The sequence below is a fragment of the Ambystoma mexicanum genome, chromosome 4p, assembly GCF_040938575.1.
Source record: "Ambystoma mexicanum isolate Mex_15411 chromosome 4p, UKY_AmexF1_1, whole genome shotgun sequence".
Taxonomy (NCBI): Eukaryota; Metazoa; Chordata; class Amphibia; order Caudata; family Ambystomatidae; genus Ambystoma; species Ambystoma mexicanum.
In genome coordinates, this window is record NC_090927.1 from 311,055,005 (window position 1) to 311,069,277 (window position 14,273).

General features: G+C 48.1%; 1 protein-coding gene across 4 annotated transcripts in view; it reads left to right on the forward strand.

The window, feature by feature from the left end:
* ATAD2B (ATPase family AAA domain containing 2B) overlaps positions 1–14,273 on the forward strand; it is a 3,113,054-nt gene that overhangs the window by 2,384,289 nt on the left and 714,492 nt on the right. The window lies entirely within an intron of this gene.

Genomic DNA, 14,273 nt, shown 5'->3' on the forward strand with positions numbered 1-14,273 from the left:
GAGTGTAAAAATCCAATATATAACGGACCTCAGGCAATAACTAGGAGGGGCCTGTGAGACACGGCACAACAGCACTAGATCTTGATAGCAACGCTGCGAATCTGCAACAAATCCTAGTACGTTTAGACCCAGCGGGGCGAAACGTGTAGACCAGGCACCCTACTCACTCAGACAATACTAAGTGGGGGAAAAGGTCCCATAACATCACGAGACGTGGGAGAACGCAACCCACTCGACTAACATCAGTAACACATGGGCTGCCACGAGAAGAAAAGTACAGGCGCAAAAGAAAAACGGCCCAATGGATTCCTTTGCAAGTTCCCAACTTCACGGGTCACCCGTCAGCACACCTATGGGCACAGACAACCAGGCTGAGGTGCCACCCGACACAAGAGAAGACCGCCTAATGACTATGGTGCAAAATGGCTTCTTGGCAGTAAATGTTAAGCTGGATGATATTGTGGCAACAATTGGCTCCTTGAAGGCTAGAGTTGATAAGGAAAGCGGACGCATCACGGATGCAGAGAACAGGATCAGCATGATCGAGGATGCTATAACACAACACAGCCAGGACATTGCACAGCTGAAGGGAGACCTGCGCAAGATCCAAGCTAAATGTGAGGATCTCGAATCGAGATCTAGAAGAAACCACATTCGCATTGTCGGAATTGCAGAATCCTTCTGTAAGGGCCCGATGAAGCGACATGTGGAAAACCTATTGAAATCTGTTCTAGGTACAGAATCCTTCTCTGATCACTTCCTTGTTGAAAGGGCACACCGCACCCTGGCACCACCACCTAAACCGGGAGCGCCATCACACACGATAATAGCCCGTTTACTAAACTATAGGGACATGATCCTAAGGCTGTCCAGAGAAAAAGGCACCCTACATTATGAGGAAAACAGAGTGCACATATATCCGGACTTTTCGACCAGTGTCCAAACACAAAGGAGATCCTATGAACCTGTCAAGAGAAAACTACAGCTTCGCCACATCCCATACGCCCTCATCTTCCCAGCAAAGATGCGAATCCAACACGGAGACAGGTCAAATTACTTCGAGAATCACACTGAAGCCATGGCATATGTCAAGGCAAATATCCCTATGCCTCCCAGGGAGCAGGCATGGGACCAGAACATGCAGCCACGCTTGGATGGAGATAACCCTGACTCAGCTGATTGAGTTGGGCCCGAATCGAGATCCTTCTACGTGCTGCAGGGCCTGCAACAAGTATGTATGGCTCCAATTAACAGTAATTGTTACAGTGGGGATCCAGAGCCTCTGTTGAAGGAGGCCATGTGGCTGCAACGAGCTACCCTCAGGAGAATTCCACAGGTTATGGGAGTTTTGGGGAATGGGACACATCATCGTGTTGGGGTTGATGGTGCAGAAGGGGGTGGGAGCGTGGTATGAAATTTGGTTACAACGGACAAATGTTTAAAATCTGAGAGTTTAGTTACATCGAATATGGCTACCATAGCGGACAGCACATACAGTCGGAATCACATTACTATGACAAAGGAAGACTATGGCACAGGTTGACAGGGGTATAACTATCAAACTCCTCTCATGGAACATCTGCGGCCTCAATAACCTGATCAAGGCTTGGAAAACTGCAGCTTATATCACCAGACATAACCCCCAGATCATACTTCTACAAGAGTCGCATGCACTTGGTCAAGTCTGTACTAACTTTCTCCCCAAGTGGGGCCCGCTAAGATATTATACTGAAAACTTCTCCCATTCCATGGGGGTCCTCACATTGATCCATCCAGGACTAGGATTCCGGCTTCGAGACACAAAAATAGATGCCCAAGGGAGATATGTTCTGGTCTGGGGGGAGGTGGCCGACGTTGTTATTTTCAACACATATGGCCCTAACATTGACGACTCCGACATCTACCGCGCCATACATCACTTGCTAACCACTGCTGAAGATGCAGCAGTAATTTGGGGTGGCGGCTTCAACACGATCCTTGACACGACCCTTGACTGGTCCTCAACTTCTCCCAGATCCCTTACTAAGGCTGCATTGATTATGCGTCAGATAATGCAACAAATGTCCATGGTAGATATATGGTGAGAGTTACACCCACAGGAAAAGCGCTACACTTATTATTCATCAGTACACGACTCCGAGTCCCGCAATGATTATTCGCTTCTCAGCTGTACACTATCAAGCATGGTCTTGAGCTGTGAGATGTATCGGCACACACTTTCGGACCACTCCCCCATATCAATCACCCTAAATATCCATAACGTCACTCCACGTCCCAAATGCTGGAGAATGCCACCCGCGATGTTAAGGGATCCACACATGTGCGAATCATTACACATGGAAATAGAAGAGTTCTTTCAACTAAATGAAGGAACTGTAGACCAGTATGCCACGATATGGGAAACTTTTAAAGTATGGGTGCAAGGCGCGATTATGGTCAAGTCCTCGGGACTATTGAGGTCTGTCAGGAGGGAATTAGATATGATGGAAGCAAAGCTCGAGCTGCTTGAGTTTGAGTATACCACTACACACAGTAAAGAAGCCCTTTCTGATATACACTTGACGCTGGGTGAATTTAATAAACTAGCGGAACGGGAAATTCAGTACATGGCCGCCCCAGGCCAGGCTCGTAGATACGGGGAAAGCAACAAGGCAGGGAAATTCCTTGCTCAGATACTCAAAGCCGAAAGCTATCATACCCCCATCGCTAACATTCAGACACCAAGTGGAAGGATGGTAAATAGAGATCAAGACATTAATGACACGTTTTCCGAGTTTTATCAGACACTATATTCTAACAGAGACATCAAATCGAGGGATGAGATAACCGATTACCTACATTCACTCGACTCACAACACTCGCCCTAGAAACACAATTGCTATTAGACACCCCCATCTCACTGGAGGAAATAACAGAGGCAATTAAAGCTTTGACTCCAGGCAGAGCCCTGGGTACGGACGGTCTGGAAGCAGAATTCCACAAAGAATTTCAGGACAAGCTAGCCCCAGCCCTGTTGAAGGTCTGGGAAGAGGCGATGGAATGGGAAATATTACCAGATACTATGCGTGAGGCAGTAATTACGGTCCTTCTCAAACCCCGGCAGCCCCCACATAGCATGGGCTCATAGAGACCCCTTTCACTCATTAACACGGACACAAACATTTTTGCAAAAATTCTGGCAACTAGACTACTTCCGTATATGTCCATACTTGTTCACCCCGACCAAGCTGGCTTTATACTGACTAGATCCACGGCCCTGAATTTAAGACGACTCTTTGTAGTAATGGCACATATAGACCCAAAGGCGAATGCGGTTGTAGCGTCACTTAATGCCGAAAAGAATTTAGATTCCGTCTCCTGGTCTTATCTGTTCCTGGTGCTCGAGAGATTCGGACTGGGCCATTATTTTGTCAAATGTGTTCAACTACTTTACACATGCCCCGGAGCGAGGGTCTTAACCAACCACACCATGCCATCACCATTTCTGCTAGGTAGAGGCACCAGAAAGGGCTGTCCCTTCTCCCCCATACTGTTTGCGCTCATCATAGAGCTCATGACCGAATATGTGCGACAAAATCGCGCCCACAGGCGGCTCAGAATGACTGGTGCACCACAAATAATCTCTCTCTATGCAGACGACACTCTGCTATACATCCGAAACCCTGAAGAAAATTTGACCCCCATTATGGCGGATATCGAGAAGTTCTCGGAGTACTCAGGATACAGGGTTAACATTGCTAAGTCCGAATTGTTCCCACTGACTCCCAACACCAAAGTCATGACTAACATACAAGGGTTTAAGTGGTTCCCTGCGCGTAACCGCTAATTGGGCATCATAGTATTGAGGGAAAAATGCACAGTATATGCGGACAATCACGGGGAGCTATTGCAATCCATCTCCGTCAAGCTACAACTTTGGACCAGAATCCCCATCTCACTATATAGTCGGATATCATTCCTTAAAATGGTGGTGCTCCCCAAACTACTATGCCTTTTCTACAATATCCCGATCTGGCCGGGTAAAACATTTTTCATGAAACTCAACTCATTGACCTATACATTTGCATGGGGGCTGTGGGGGGGGAACTGCCAGGCTGAAATGGTCCAAAATGGCAGAAACTTTCTCAAAGGGTGGGATCTCGGCGCCTGATTTTGAACTTCACTACTTAGCTTTGCAGGCTCACTTTGCGAGACACTGGTTCGACCCGGGGGATACGGCCACACATATCCCCTTGAAAAAATATGCAGCATCTCCCTCGGACATACGATCAGTGATGTTCAACCCTAAGCGGAAGGACTCCTGTGAATACGATCCCGTCAGCACCACTGCACAAGCATGGTTCAAGATATATAGAAGGATCAGGCTTATGTCCCCATACGATCCAGAGATACCGTTATGGAATTACCCTGGCATAACACCTACATTTGATAAGGCACTACAAAATGCATGGGACCCAAACAAGCAATTCAAGATGCGCGACATGTTCCCAGATGGCAAGTTCTACGAACTAAATTACTTTGTCGGGGAAGTGGGAGGGAGGCATCTCAAACTTTTTCAATTCCACAGAATCAAAGCCGCCTTCACTGCTAAATGGCCTACATTCCCGGCTGAACCACCCACACATGAATGTATCAGGGTGGTGATGGAACCAGCGGGACACAGGAAGAGTGTATCTGCCCTATACAACTGTTCGGGAGAATTCTCTGTTTAGGCTGAATTTCCTAACCTATTGAGTCCCCCAGCGGCTTTGCTGGATTTTTGGGGTTTATTTTTTTTTCTCCTGCCAAGAGTGAGACTCTTTTACCCTTACTCTTGGACATGATTTGAGTGTGTTCCTTTGACTCTAAATGTGTTTAATGGGCTATGGGGTCTTTTACTCCATAGGGCTTCATGTGTTTTTGTGATGTGTGTTACACAGCACCCTCAGTGCAGTAACACAGGGGTGTCATAGTGACTCCCCAGTATAGACTCCATACCAAGGGACTGACAACTGTCTCCCAGGGCATGTAAAGTCACCATTGACTTTACTAGTCTTGAATTCTGAACAGAACCAGTACAAACCATCATATTGTGGACGTACTGGCTGGGGCAATTCGATTGCCCCGCGGTCTGTTAGTCGAGGGGACACGTCTCCGTCCCCACTGATCGAGTTTTGGCTGGTGGCAGTGGATACTACTTTTTATATTCGACCGCGAATATATCCCTATGGGATTTCCCATTGTTTGAGGCTACCAACTTTAATTATTTAATTCCTATAGCCTCGAACATACCGCCGGTTTATTTATTTAATATTAATTCTCCGGTTGGTATTTTTTTGCCAGAACTCGGTTCTAAAATGGCGTTTGTGTTCTCTTCTGTGACTCCAACCCAAGTCGAGCCCTTTGTTCCACTTTTTTGCGGGCTTCTCCACAGAAGCCCTCCAAAGTGGTGCCACTCTGTCTGGGTACTTAGGAGGGGTGGAGGGGGATTTAGGCACCCTGGGCTGAGTTGCCTAGACAACTCATGTCGCACTCCGTCCTGATTGGCCCAAGTGGTGAGCCGGCCGGCTCACCACTTAGCATGTTTGAGTGACAGCTAGGCTGAGTGAATGGGGGTTTTCTGCATAAAAGCAGGGCTTTGGGGACTGGAACTTCAGAAGTCGCCACAGGACCTAAGAATCCGACGAGGGAGAAGCTGAGCCGACCTGCCACGACGACACCACCGGTGGAGCCCTGCTGGACCGTCTCACCACTTTTCCCAACGACAGAGGAGATCTCCCGCCGGAGAGTCTTCTTCCTTTGACTGGTGGGGATAACCAGTTTCACCGTCTTTTCGCCTTCCCGACGTATCTCGTGGCCGCCTTGCCTGTGCCAAGCACCCCGGCAACCGGGATACCACATTTTACCACGACCGCTAATTAAAGGGTAATACCTTTAACCGGAAAACTCTGCGGCTGGTACTTCCCTGGCAGTGCAACGACCTTCAGCTTTCCTCCAAGTCGAGATCTTCTCTTCCCCTGGACGACGCCGAGACTTGCACCCGCTGCCGGGAACAACTGCCACCGCTGGAGGATCCTTCCCACTTAAGGTACCGTATTCCGTCTGGCTTCCCTTGCAACCGACTATACGGAGTAGATTTAGCCCCCGGCTTCCGAACCTGGGTTAGCCTGGGACACCCTGGCTAAACTTTTCTGAGCCTCTCTAAACTCTTTTCGAACTCTCCGAAAGACTTTCTAAGCCTAGTGTAACTGTGCGATCTTGGGGGCATTTGTGCTCTGCTCTCTCTAAGAGCGGGCCCAGCCTATGGACTTTGGCTCACAAGTGATTTTGCTCCTGCCTTGCTAATAGTGTTCCTAAATCTTAGAGTGGTGTATCTTTCCATATTCTGTCTTTTTCCCTCCCTTCTTCATGAACTTATTGGAGTGCCATCTATAGTTAAGCGCTCACCTATAGTCTGGAAATAAGTGGTGTTAACTAAGACTTATCTGATAAGGAATAAAGGTTGTATATATTATAATAGTAACTGTGTTTAGAGTGTTTTACAAAAAGAGTGCTGGAGTGTTTCACACAGTGTGTTTTTAAATAAATAATTATATACTTTGATACCAAAGCTCTGGTCAGTGTTTGCTTGTATTATTGTATCTGAGTGCCTATTGTGTATACTTTGCATACTGCCTAACTCTTCTTGAGGGAAGTCTGACTGCTCAGCCACAGCTACCAGGTAAATCTGGGTGGTACAGACTGCTACCAAGTGTGTTTACTGCTAACACCTGTAGTCCTAAATCTTTTGCAGTGTTCCCAAAGGGAACTGCACAGGTTTCTGCCTAACACTGGTGTACAGCGGTGGGATTTGTATTGAGTATACATTTTAGAGTGCTTTAGGATACCTTAGTGCAACTAACCACAAAGCTTAGCACTGAAAAAGTAATCTTTCTAACATGTTAACTATGGAAAGTTAGTCAAGAGTCCCTTACTACAAAAACTGCTGATTGTTTAAGAGTTCTCTGTTAGCATAAGAATCTCCTGACTAAAGGCAAGAAAATGGAACTAATAGAAAGGTTGTTACCGAACCAAAGCCTGGATGATGGTTCAGAGGAACCTACCACTCAAGCAACTGTAGATAACAGTATTGAGATTGAAACTGAACCAAATGTTGATGATCTTGGGGAAGAGTCAGAAGAGGAGGGTGAGGCTGCTGTGACTGTCCCCCCCAGGCCTCTGTCTGCTCTACCTGCTGTACCTACTGGACCTTTACCAAGTCCCACACTTAGTCCTCAATATCTTGAACTAGAGAAGATGAAACTTGAATTAGAGTTTAAAAAACGTAATACTCAGGCTGAACAAAGACACCAGGAACTTAATCAAGAACTAAGGCTAAGGGAAATGGAGCTCAAGCATGAGCTAGAAATGAAGAAATTGTCTGTTGAAAATGCTTCTCTCTCTGGCTCCTCTAGAAGTTCCAGTCCTAAAAGACCCCGGATGCCTAAAGAATTGATTGGTATGTATGAGCCTAAGTTGGATGTGTTGGATTGGTTGTCTCTGTTTGAATATAATCATGGGCTCCAGAACATCGCAGGAAATGACTTACTCACCTGGTTGTTCTCTAGGCTTCCCCCTGTTGCAACTGATGTGGTAATGGAATTGGGGGAGGAGGATAGGAAGGAGTATGAATGTGTGAAACTAGCTTTGATAGCTAAATTTGGGAAGACCCCTTCCCAGTATCTTAAGGGGTTTAGAACCCTCAAAAAGAATGATGGTACCCCTTGGGCTACCTGGGTGAGTGAGTGTTTGAAAAATTTAGAGGGATGGATTAAGGGTTACAAAGTGAACACTTATGAAGGTATGAGAAATCTGTTTATGTTGGAGTCAATATATGATGCCTGCTCTCCTGAGCTCAGACAGCACTTGGCTGATTCAGGGGAATTAGATTCCAGAAAACTAGCTAAGGCTGCTGACTTGTGGGTTGCCAACAGGGCCACTCACAAGGATTCAGGGGTCACTCAGAAAAAGGATGAGGGAAAGCAGCCACCTAAAGTGAATCCAGAGAATTCGAATACCTCCCATACCAAAGAGGGTCACAAACAACAAAATAACCAGGGTAAGCCCCAGGGTAAACCGAATCAGGCTAGTGTACCTTCTGGTCAACAACCAGAAGGAGGTCAGAACAAGCCACCCTTTCAGAGAGCATTTGGACAATGCTATATCTGTAAGGCTACTGACCATATCAAAGGGGATCCCAGATGCAAGGGTAAACCTGCAGGGATCAGCACAGTCTCCTTAGCCTTCACTCCTGAGGAGGAAGTACAGATGGCTAGTGCTCACTTTGAGGCTTTTGCTGAAGAACCCTTGGGTCTTCAAGCAACTGTGTCTATAGAGTCCATGGATCTGGTTAAGTCCCAGAATAGGGTTGTGTATAACACCCTACCTGCAATGCTATCTGTTGATAAAAATGCACTAGCACTCTGATGCACTTTAATAGCAGAAATTATTTTAGAATCTTGTCTTCTAATGCATTGGTTTTATATATGCACTTTCTGACATGTGGACAGAGATGGTACTACACCATACACAGCAACATGTACAGGAGCTTGAAAATAAGGATCTGAATGCCGCCCACTTGGCTTGATCAGGCGCCTTTCCTGGGGTGAAGGATAGTGGACTGTAATTTGATTGCAGAGCACAATCCATCGATGACAATAATAGCGCATGTGCACATGAAACACAAATCAGTAATGTCGCAACAGGTAAATAACAAGCCACTTCAAATTGGCACGCTCAACCAGAATTCCTAAGCTAAACTCAGGCAATCTCATTGGCTGTATGTACATATACAAACATAGAACATGTTAGCATGATTTCATAGCTAATTTACACATTCCAATATGGAAGTAGCCTAAGAAGGCAAGTAGCCGGCACTATAGCGATCACGTGACTGCAAGTCTCTAAACCTGAGGGAGGAGCCTGCCGCGCTCGGTGACTTGTTTATATACACCTGTCCATGTTTAATGTTTATGTGGATCGAGGACTGCCTGACGAAGCCCGGTAAATTGGCAAAACGCGTGGCGCTAGTCCACCCAGGAGGGTGAGAGTCTTTTGAAGACTTGTCTGTCATGTGAGTAACAGCATTATTTGCCCCTGCTCGCATTATATTGTATGTTGCACGTTGAAGTTAAAATAAAGACTATTTGATTTTAACAAAGAGGTAGCAGGGTCTTGTGTGCTTGGGCAATTGTACACACGCTCTCTATGGTTTTTTTATAGTGTTACAACCATAGCAATAGTGTGTGTTTATATATATATATATATCTATATATATATATATATATATATATATAGATATATATATATATTTCTGAGGATATTTCCCCGTTTATTCCACCTATACGTCGAGTCTCCGAACATCGACACTCGACGCTGGATCGGAGAAAAGTCAACTGTCGAACTACAGCGACTGATTTGGGCCTCGGAAGGCCTCTGGCCTCGGCCCGGGCCTCGGAAGTCCTCTGGACTCGGCCCTGCAAGTAGGGAGAGTGGGGGGTGGCACATATCCTACACTCTGATTAATATAGGTACATTACCTATATTCCTACACTCCCAGCCCGCTGCGACAGGGTGCTTATGGAGGGTACCCCTTTTCAATTTTGCCCCAAGTGCAACCGCAAGTATCCTTGGGTTGACACACGCCACGTGTAACCTCTGCTTGCCGAGGGACCACCCCGAGATGAATTGCAGAGCGTGCAGTTGGTTCAAACCGAAGCCCCTTAAGGACCGTTCGACAAAGCGTTGGTCCCACCACGCCAGGCGACAAGAGGCCATGGCCGTGGAGGGTGCCTTCAGCGATGGCAGTGTTGCCGTACTTTTGGGCGGCGAGGGCAATGTGGCATCGATGGACAGCCAAGCGCAAGTCCCCGACCTCGGAAGGTTGTCCGGCAGGGCAGCCATGGGGAAGACACCCGGCGACACGAGCGCTACCCACACCACTTCCAGCAAACAAAGGTCCAACCGACCCTCGACGCGCACGTCGAGTTCTCGGAAAGAGGCACGTAGAGAACGGTCCACCGAGTCAGTGTCCTCTTCACGTTCGAGATCGCCTCATGACACCAGGCAACCCTCCACTGTTGCTAAGAGTGCCTCGTTCCCCTTAATGACTGAGGCTCGGTCATCGGAGGACGACGCCGACTTCTACCCCCAGGCCGCACTCCAGGAGTCGGCGTCTGCAGGCAGCGCGAAGGCTGCTACCGAATCCCTTACACTCTCCGGAGACAGGGACTCTACCCCCGAATCTCGGCACCAGGCATCGAAAAGCTCTGATGGGGCCCAAAAATCGGGGAAACACTCTTCCACCCGCTGGGAGGGGGGAAAACAAAGAAGTAAGCAGTCCCAGCCTACTTCCACTCCTAAACTACATTCTACTCCACCTAACAGACGGACAAGTCTCAGTCTCTTGTCCCTAAGACCCCTGTTCAAACCAGTAGGTCTAGTCGGGATAAAACAGGGAAAGCACTCCAGAAAAGAGTTATTCCCAGTTCAAGGGAATGGTCCAGTGATGACATAGACAGAGTAATGTCAAGGATGTCATTTTTGGCAGATTTCTACGCCAAAAATCCGGAACACTTGCTCTCTTATACCCCAGAAGGGTCAACTCCCTCAGGCTCTAAGGATCCAATACCCCCAAGTAAGAAGTCCCGGGGTGAAGCACCAACTCAGTCTTCAGACCGCTTTTATATACAGCCCTATTCTCAATATCAGGAAGATCCATCCTTTGGTGAGGATCCAGACGTGGGCATGTTCGAAGAACAAACTGGGACAGGCTATTATGGGGATGATGAGGACCAAGAGGAGGAGGAGGACGAGGACCCAGATACATACAGGGTAGATTCCCCGGTAGAGAAAGAACCTGCGGTTACCGACTCCCCTGTCGACAACCAGCCTCTCCTAAATGGGGTCCTGTCCAGAGCGGCACAGCACTTCCACATTGACACCCAAGGTGCTCAGGAAGAGAGGGACTTTGCAGAGGAATTGGTGGGAGAAAGGAGACCTGTTGCTCAGGCCATCCCTATCCTTAAATCAATACAAAGGAGGATAGACCCTTCCCTTGTTAACCCCAATCTCACTAGGGCAGTAAACCCCAGAATTGAAAAGCTTTTCAGGGCAGCCCAATCTGACCCACTGTACATAAGGGGACATCTCAAACCGGACTCCCTGGTTGTTACAAACACCCGTAAGAGGGCGGGAACACCCTTGTCATCGTCTGAAGCTCCCCCCGACAAGGAGATTTATGGCTTGGCCAGGAAAGTAGCCTCCACTTCCGCCTACCAGGCAAGGATTGCCAACTCCGCCACCCTGCTGGCTAGTTACAACTGCCACCAGTGGGAAGAAGTCGCGGCTCTCATAGACTCCGCCCCAGAACCCTTAAAAAGCCAATTGGCACGAGTTTCGGCAGAGGGGAGAGCCGTGTCAGGTTGCATTTTAAAATCAACCTTTGATGCCGCGGATAACGCCGGCAGATTAATTGCTGAAAGCACGGTCATCAAGAGGCATGCTTGCCTACGGCAGTCTGGTTTCAAGGCCGAGACCCAAGCATCATTGATAGATAAGCCGGTGGAGCCGGATCTATTGTTTGGAAAGGCGGTTGAGGACGCGCTGAAGAATGCCAAGGACGAGTACGAGATACTCAAGTCCCTAGGGCAACTAACCAACAAACCCCCTAACCAGAGAGGGAATGGCAATTTTCGTCGGCCTCGCGGACAAAACTCCCAAAGAGGCTCAAACTATTCCCAAGGCCAGGGTACTCCATGGAACACTAATCAGCAGTCTACCCAGAGTTATGGCAAGAGGTCGTGGTAGGGGTAAAGGCAGTCCCAATAAAGGAGGGGGCACGCCTCCACCAAAACAGTGACGCTCCGTTCAGGGTCCCGTCTCACGCATCCCCAGTAGGGGGACGCATTTCCATCTTCACCCAAACTTGGGAAGGGATCACATCAGACAGATGGGTGTGCTGTCCACAGTGTCCGCAGGATACTGCATAGACTCCTGGAGCGTCCCCGAAACCACCCTCCACGACAAAGAATACACTCCTTAGACCACCAGAAGATCCTACTCGAAGAGATCGAAAATCTTCTCGCAAAGGACGCGATAGAACTCGTCCCGGGACACCCGGTAAACAAGGGTATTTATTCAACTTACTTCCTTGTGCCACAAAAAGATTTGACAATGCGCCCAGTATTTGACTTACGGCCTGCAAACAATTATGTCAAGCCCCAAAAATTTTGCATGACTACTCTCCAGGAGGTAATTCCCCTCCTAAAAAAGGGGGATTACATGGCAACATTGGATATGAAAGATGCCTATTTTCATATTTCCATGTTCCCAGCGCACAGAAAATATCTGCGCTTCAAGGTGGACAGTCAGCACTACCAGTTCAAGGTACTGCCCTTCGGGATAGCCTCGGCTCCAAGGGTATTCACCAAGGTACTGGCGGTGGCGGCGGCACACCTACGCAGGGAGGCAATCCCAGTGTACCCTTATCTGGACGACTGGCTCATCACAGGGGAGACCCCAGTAATTTGCAGGACAAACATTCAAAGAACTATCGACCTCCTCTTCGAATTGGGCTTCTCCATAAACGAGAAAAAATCAAGTCTGGTGCCCAGCACCTCCAAGCAGTTCCTAGGACCTGTTCTAAATACTCAAGAGGGGTTGGCTGTTCCTTCAGAGGAAAGAATTCGGAATATACTACTGCAAATTCCGCAATATCAAACCGGTCGCCAGTTAACAGTACGCAAAGCAAAGCGTTTGCTGGGCATGATGGCGTTATGTATTTACCTGGTCCTACACGTGCGCCTGCGCTTACGTCCCATGCAAGAAAGGTTGGCGAAACTGTGGTCTCAGTCAAGTGGTCAGTGGGACGATCTAGTGGTCGTTTCGCCAACACTTGTACAAAGCCTCACTGGTGGACAAGAGACAATCTATCCAAGGGGAAACCCTTTTACGATCCTGAGATACAGGCGGTAGTCACGACGGACGCATGCCTGACAGGATGGGGAGATCACCATCTCCACCACACAGCTCAGGGTCTCTAGTCTCACACAGTGGCCAAGAATCACATTAACCTGCTAGAGCTTCTGGCAGTTTTCAGAGCACTTCAAGCGTTCGAGCCCCACCTGTTGAATCTGTCGGTGCAGATCCGGACGGACAGCACGACAGCCATGTTCTACCTGAACAAGCAAGGAGGGACTCGTTCACCAAATCTGTCCAGACTTGCCCAGAAAATTTGGATATGGGCACTCAGACGGAACATCTTTCTGTCATCTCAACATGTTCCAGGGGATCTCAATTCTCTAGCGGACGCTTTGAGCAGAGATCCCCTTCCAGAGGAACACGAATGGTGTCTACACAGAGAAATCATAGAAGATCTCTTCTCTCAGTGGGGTTTCCTCACTATAGACCTATTCGCCACAAGCGAAAACAGACAGTGCCCAAGATTCGCATCCAGGTTTCCCCAATCAGACTCCCTGGGGAACGCCCTGTGGATGAACTGGTCAGGGATGTTTGCGTACGCTTTTCCACCAACTCCTCATCAGGAAGGTGGTGAACAAGATGAACAGAGAGTCGATGACGCTCGTTCTAGTTGCTCCCATGTGGGCGAGACAACCCTGGTTTCCACACCTACGCAGACTCTCGGTGTGCGATCCCATAATAACTCCCGGGCTGGTACAATCTTTTGTCCCAGCACCAAGGTCAGAAGGTGCATCCTCAACCCAACTCCATGAACCTAGCAGCATGGCTCCTGAGGTCATAGAGTTTGGACATCTGAATTTATCACAGAGGTGTATGGACATCCTAAAAGAGTCTAGGAAACCTAACACGAGGCATTGCTACTTCGACAAATGGAAGAGATTTGTTATCTGGTGCCAGAATAAACAAATCAACCCAGTTGATTGCACTCCTTCCACAATCGTGACATACATGCTCCACCTGCTGGACGCAGGGTTGGTTTTCAACTCACTAAAGGTACACCTGGCAGCACTGTCAGCGTACACCACCTCACATAGCAAGGTGTCGTGGTGGAAGGTACCCGTGGTTAAAGCCATTATGGAGGGAGTAAAGAGACTTCATCCTCCTATATCTAACCCACCACCAGGATGGGACCTGAATGTGGTGCTATCTAAACTCATGGGCCCCCCATTCGAGCCCATGCATAAGACAAGTCTCAAACACCTGACCTATAAGACTGCCTTCTTAGTAGCCATTACATCCATAAGAAGGGTCAGTGAAATTCAGGCTCTGTCAGT